A 7,702-nucleotide genomic window follows, 5' to 3' on the forward strand; every position below is an offset into this window, starting at 1 on the left:
TATTTACCTAAGAAATAAAAACTCAAGTTTACACTGTTCCCAACAGCTTTGTTTGTAATAGCTAAGGCACCAGACAGAGCAGATCTCTTTCACTGGGTGTAAGTTAAATAAGGTGGTACATCCACAATAGGAACCATCAATAAAAAGGAACAAATCATCAATTCTTAGAACAACTTGGATGTCATTATGCTGAATGAAAAGAAAGTCAAACTCAAAATATCACATATTTTATGGTTCATTGGTACATTTCTGAAATGACAAAGGGCTACATGAAAGAGATTTTCGTGGTGATGGAGTACTATCTTGATGTTTCAGAATTACGTTTACATAAGCTAATTGGCAGAGCCACACACTTTTCCAGGGCAAGTTCCTGGTTTCAGCATTATGCTGTAGTTTTTTTAGACTCCTTAAGAGAAACTGTGTAAGCATGGCACATTCTCACACAATATTTGCAACAGTCAGTGAATTTATAACTATTTCAAGTTTAAAGAGTTAAAATTTAAATACTGCTTTTCTGTCCCTGTTTCTGGCTGAATGGTTTGGCCACATGGAGGGTTCCTACCCTGGAGAGGACCTTCAGAGTGCTTTCCTTTTCCTTATTTTTAATTAACTTTATCTTTTAAAAGCTTGGTTCTCTGGTAGGAGAGGACCCTGTTCCATGCTGAACTGACAGGATGCTTGGCATATCTGGCAGAGCTTCTACTAAGAGAGCATCTTTTTAGAACATTTTCTGAGTAGATGTGACTAAAATGAAAAATGGCTCTTTGCTGAAAGTTGCGTTCCTTAGGAAGACAAATCCTGATGTAAGTCTTTCCACCTGAACATATTCATTCCAGCTGAAACCTTGAGAGGCATTGCCTGTTTAGTTTTCTAAAGTTTGTGACTCAGTGTATGGATGTTTAGACTATCAACCAGGTGCAGATCTCAGAGAAGTGGAGCAGTGTAGGTAGAAGGCAAAGAGCGCAACGGAGACCCTTAGGCAGCTCCAGGAAACCACCTATTAACATAGAATATATACTTATGTTCTTCCTTTCTCTCTTACACACACACACACACACACACACACACACACACACACACACACACACTGACATATACACACAATGGACTACTTATACCCTAAAACATAGTGCAGTTTGACTGTCCCTGCCTAATGTAGACTGAAGGACAAACAGAAACAGCCCCCTAGTCTTCAGATTCAAAAGGCTCTTTCGTGCTCCACAGGGCACTCAAGTGGTTCCTCACGTGGATGGATGGCCTTCTTGAGACTCAGCACTTGTGTTTTGGAGACACCACTCTGTCTTGCTTCAGCCTCTCTCTCCTGGACTATTCTTTTTCAGCCTCATCTTTAGGCTTTTCCTTCTTCACCATCACTGACGTGCTAGATCCTTTGGAGTCTGAATCTCTGTTCTCCTCTCCACTTATTCAGTTCTGAGGAACCTTATTGGTGGTTTCCTGTTCATCACTATGCTGGCAGCCTCAAATCTGCACTTATAGCTTTGTCATTCCATTATATTTGAAAATCACAGTCAGTGCCACATAGCATATCTTTATCAGAAAGTTCTACCAGCATCTTAAATTCCTGTGTTCAAAGTAGAACTCATTATCTGTCTTTCTGCATTGACTCCCCCTCTTCCATTACCCACATTACTGAATATATTTCAAAGCACCTAAGTCAGAAATGATGGTACTCAACCTTATTTCCACTGCTGCCTACAATGACATCTTTCCATCATCTTCTTTAATGCATCTTGTACCTGTCGTTCCCTTCATGCCTCTGTCATGCTCAGAGCTCAATCCACTGCCATCTCTTGTCCTTCTCTTTCAACAATCTCCTCACTACTCTGGCCTCCAGGCAGCCCCTCTCTGCCTGTCCCAATGGTCTCCCATAATGGTCACCTGGGTGTGTGACCTAACCTCTTTGTGACTATTAGGTAAACCTTTGAGTCCAAAGACAAACAGAGCCCCCCCCCCACCCCTCCCTCCAGCTTCTGCCAACCAAAAAGCTAAGAATGCCACTAGGTAGCATCTGGAGCCTATAGCAGATGTTCTCCTACTTTTCTGTAACCTGGCCCATCTGAAGTTTCTACCGATGTGTTTTTAAAGTACCTTAATTTATGATTTTCTTTTTTCTGTTTTTATAAAACTTCATACAACTGTTACCATGTTTGAAAAAATGGTTTTGGGGGTATTCTGAATCTGTGTTCCAAGTCCATGGGCACTCATATTTGGGTTCAAAATAAACTATCTCTTATCGCCTTTGAGGTGAGAGTTGTATTTTGTGTTGACAAGCCTTCTGAGTTTAGTTCATTGTAAGAAGGGGCTGGCCCTTATGTTATCTCTGTGCAAAATGTGGCTGGCATTCTGTAATTGAAATAAGGACAGCAACCTCTTTCCTGTTATCATAATGCATTCCTGGATTCCACAGAATATTCCAAGATGCGTACCTGTAGTGTGCCATCAAACAGTCTTTGACAGGAAAGACGTTCATTGTCCTAGTTTGCTTTCCATTGCTATGATAAAACATTGACCAAAGGTGACCTGAGGGGGAAAGGGTTTATTTTCTCATTCAGTTCCAGTGAACAATTCATCACTAAGGGAAGTCAGGTTAGGAACCCAGGGCAGGAACCTAGAGGCCAAAGCTGAAGCAAAAACCATGGAGGAATGCTGCTTACTGGCTTGCTCTCCCTGGCTTGCTCAGCTACCTTTATTATACAGTCCAGGCCCACCTGCCTAGGGATGGCACTGCCCACAGTGAGCTGGGCCTTCCTACATTAATTAGCAATCAAGAATATGTACTACAGACATGGAGGCAATTCTTTGATTGAGATTCCCTCTTTCTAGGTGTCTCTAGTTTGTGTTAAGTTTATAAAAACTAACTAGCACACACATTTTTTAGCCAGGTTAACTGATTTTTTTGTTTACATTCCTGAGTTGAGTTATGATTGCTAGACTCGACTGCAAAAGCCAGGGATACATTCAAAAGCCTTCTATTAAGAACTCGTTTCTTTTCTAATATGGTATCCTCATAAACTATTCTTCAAGTAACTCTCTTGTCTTAAATGGACTGAAGTACAATACCATGACTGTATTTTAATTCCAAAAGAAGGGTCATAAAGAGAGGAAAAGCATGTGCTTAGAATTCAGCCTGAGTTTTGAGTCACTGCCTGGCCACTTGCTAAGCAGATGACTTTTGGATGAATTCTCCAACTCTCCAGTTTCAGTTTCTTTGGTAAATCACCAAAAACTCACCAAGTACCCATACCATGTGGTTGTTACACCAAGCCATGAACAGGGGACATTATATCTGCAGAAAAGGGTTGTTTCAAAGGTTCATCTGCATAGATGGACAGTGCAATGTGGGACACTGATGGCACTTGAGATGCAAGGTTCTGAGTATTTTTTTTTCAAGGACTGAAAATAACCATTTACAAATAGAAGATAATCTGAATTCTCTCTCGTCAACAGCTTGCAAATTTAGAAGTATTAAAGTGAAGATTGTCAAAATACTTTGGTGGCGCACACCTTTAATCCCAGCACTTGGGAGGCAGAGGCAGGCGGATCTTTGTGAGTTGGAGGCCAGCCTGGTCTACATAGTGAGTTCCAAGACAGCTGGGGCTACAAGGAGACCCTGTCTCAAAAAGACAAACAAACAAACAAAAAATGATAGTTTAAATTTGTAAATATGTGCCCCCAGAGCCCAAAAGTATTAGCACTTTGAAGAATTTGGTTTCCATTTGGCTGCTGGTTGAGACTAGCACATAAACAATGTAAGACATACTATTGCCCCTTAAATAGATTTATGTAGTGTGTTACAAATGTGAAATGTAGAATGCAAGGGAAAACCTGCAGCTAGAAGACACACTGATCTGGGGAGCACTGCTGGGCTTATTTCTCCTTGAAACATTCCCTTTCTGCAGGATAGCAGCCTGCTGTGTATGATCAGCAAGTCCCTCCTAAGAGCCCTTGGCTGTTGTCATTGTTAGGTTGTTGGTTGTTAGTTGTTACCTATCCTTTTAGTTTCTTTCTTTTTTTTTTCTATCTCTCATAGAGAAAATCGTGTACACTTTTCACCACCTTTCTACAAGGAAATATTGTTTTAAGGCTAGGGACTTTCTTAGTATCAGTAAACTGTTAATTAGCTTTAAATATTTCATGCTTCAAAGGAGGTGTGTAAGTTTCCCTACAAGAAAAGTCACTGTATAACTTGAATTATTACTTGAAAGTGCTTTCAACCAAACCATCAACAAACACGATTTTCTTTATTGTAGCCTCGATATGTCTGCCTCTGTCCCTTCTCATCATATATACAACTTTCCCAAAGTTTTAATGAGTCAGTAGCCAAAATGCCCCATTTCACTCCTTTGTTTATGTTTCATTTCTATAGGTAGAGGTTAATTGTACATTAAAACAGCTGTGGCTTAATGCTGCATTGCCCATATATTGCTATTCTCTACATTGTGAAGTACAACTCTAAACCTACCAGTTTAAAGTCCTTAAGCCACATGTTAAAATGTTATATTAATTCTTATCACAACAATGCTGCTGCACCATATAAAAACACTTTCTAAACTGCTCTGATAATGAAGGCATGATAGCAAGAATATAATACTCATAACCTGGCAATTCATCACCCAAAAAACAATTTTCCCAGATGATCCGTTGCCAAGCTTCGTGCGGCTGCATGTGCATGAAGAAGAGGCCGCATGCTCTTCTGGAACCACAGTCTGGAATTACTAAACAATGAGAAGACAGATGCACAAACAACCTTTGGATTGAGCATAATTATTTAAATTATTTAAAATACCCTCAAATAGCTTTTCTCAAAACTCATCTTTGTTTAAGAAGTTTTGAGACTGCTATCTCTCAGACTCTTTCTGTCAAAGATTAATTTGAATGAATCCTAGTTTTCAGCTCTACAATTCACTGAATGCTGATTAGCACACAGAAAGTCTCCTCAGTACTGCTCAGAGTTACAAACCAGTCTCCTTCAAACCCCGCAAATCCATCTTCCCTGAGCCAGTGTAGAAGGGCAGAATCTGAAAACAGTCACAGGAGTTGGTGTCAGCGGCGTCTCCCCCCATGCCTACATGCGTAGACAGGATGCCTGTCAGGTCTCCCTGAGTGATGGTGACTGGGTTCTCATACGTGGGATTAGGTAGTGCTCATCAGTGAAATAAATTTATGTTGGATATTTTTTCATGCCCCAAACATAAAAGCTACAAACAGCCACAATCCATTGAAAATCGAATGGCCTTCTGTGACCCTCAGGCTGAAATTTAAGAGTTTTCTGCTGCAGACTCATTCCCATTCCCATGGAAACAGTCACCGGGAATGATTCCGCTGTCGCACTTACCCTGGTCCTGAGTGAGGATCTGATGCTGAGTCCAAGGGCGACAGACAGGAATAAACATTAATCTTGTGGAATGAACTTAAATGACTGTCAGCTGACAGGCTGAAAGTCAGATACTTCCAAGAAATTTGTCTTTTAAAAATACCTATCTTAGTGTGTTACTAATTATAAAAAATGTTGAAAACTATGGATGGATAAATAAGGATCCACAAATAGTTATTACTTAGGGAGAAGTGGGACCTGGGCCAGTGGCAAATTAGAATGGAAACTGACTTCCGTTTTTTGTTTTATTGAGACAGTCTTACTATGTAACCAGGGCTAACCTGGAACTTGAGATCCTCCTGCCTCAGTATCCCCAGTGTTAGGATGCTGGTATGCACCACTGCATCTAGCTTCTTACTCAAGTTTTTATTACAGAAAAATTCAAATGTAAGAAAAATTGATAGCATGGTGTAATGAATCAACAATACTAATTACCAAACATTTTTATTTTAACTGTACTCCTAACACCTATTAGATTATTTTAAAGCAAATGTGAGACATCATATATATATATATATATATAATTTAATTCAATTTATTATTTACCTTTAAAATATGAGTACTTTGAAATCTATTCATTGAATATCTTTGCTGTTTTTTACCCCAAGCTCTGGCTGTAGCTTAACTGTGACCTGACAAATGACATTGTGTCCCTGCTCTGCTAACTCTTTTTGCAATAAAGGTATTGCTATTAAACCTGATGTCATCTTCCATTGAACTATTTCTCATCCTTGAACAAATTTTATTCACTAAGTTGAAACCTGCTCCAGTCTCTGCATTACTGGCTTCAGTGGAGCTAGCTATCATTTTAGATTTTTGTGTAATTTCCAAGATTGAAACACTGTTTAACGTTTATTAAAAAATTTAAACATTTTTAATAGTTGAATTTTTTCATGTCATGATCTAGGCAAGATCCTTGATAGTACTGATTGATAAATTTTCTTCCATTTTTTTTTAGTTAAAAAGCAGGTTTAATAATGACATATAATGATATACACAATAGGATACCATTTGTTGAATTAAAACCAAAGCATTCTCAAACAATTCACTTTATACAGGTCATAGACATTTTTCATATTGTATATTTTATAAGACCTTGTAGAAAAAAGTGTGAAAAGAGATTTATAGACAGTTACTTGTATAAGGAATGTGGTCAAGAGACTTTATTTTTTATAATATTTTATTTATTATTTTTATTTTATGTGTATTAATGTATCGCCTGAATGTATGCAAGGTCAGAAGAGAATGTTGGATTCCTCTGGAACTGGAGTTACAGATGGTTGCTAGCTGCCATGTGGGTGTTGGGAACTGAACCCCAGGTCCTTTGCAAGAGCAGCCAGCTCTCTTAACTACTGAACCATCTCTCTAGCCATGATTTTATTTTTTAGGAAGTATGAGCAGTTTTATTTTATTTGACTCAACAAATATTGCTACTTAATCTATAAAACCATAAAGTCTGTAGAGCTACCTCGTAGGCCATGGTCAGGGATTTTTTGTACTCTCAGAGTAGCAGGCAATCATGGACACATTTTAAGCGGGTGAGTTGAAATGAAGTTAGGAAAGGTCCTTTTTGGCATTGTGAGGAGGATGAACTGGGAGAAGGAGAGGCAAGGAGAACAGCTGAAAGGCTGGGGTGGACGCTAGAACCCAGGCCTACTCATGCATTAAAATGTTTTCCTCCTGAAACTTGTTATTAAGGAAATTGGACAGTCTAAGATGCTGTTAGAGGGATAAATGGTCTGTTATAAAGCCAAAGAGGCAAAATGGCTAGAGCCAACCTGTGGAACAAGTCCTGTCAGACTGTTAAATCTAACTTGGTCCTAGACGTGGATTGGTGCTGATGGGTAACGTGCCTACTCTGGTGAAAATGTTGATGAGGGTGAGTCTGTGCCTGCAGCCCACTGGGACCTTCAGGACACCAGTAACGACTTTAGTAACCTTCCAGTGATTTTGTCACCTCAGTCTATTTTGTCACCTCAGTCTGGGTGGTGAGAAACTGGGAGGCAATAGGACACACACTTTAAGCTTTCAATGTCTCAAAAGGAATTGTCTGCCATTTTTTTAGTAAGCTTTCCCTCCCTTCAACTTTCCTATCATTTCCTAATTTTCACATTTTAGTAAAAAAATTGGTGTGCTCTTGTTTGAAAATAGAGGCTTAGTTGAGCAACGTAGCAGCTAAAGTCATATGATTGTAAGAATTATTCCCGTGAATACATGAAATATGAAGAAAATAAAAGTCATATAAACTTGCCACTCAGCTATAATAGTTATCACCATTCTAGACTAATATTTTTTCTAAATACTTCT

The sequence above is a fragment of the Nannospalax galili genome, unplaced genomic scaffold (genome assembly GCF_000622305.1).
Source record: "Nannospalax galili isolate Female #2095 unplaced genomic scaffold, S.galili_v1.0 scaffold375, whole genome shotgun sequence".
NCBI classification, from domain to species: Eukaryota; Metazoa; Chordata; class Mammalia; order Rodentia; family Spalacidae; genus Nannospalax; species Nannospalax galili.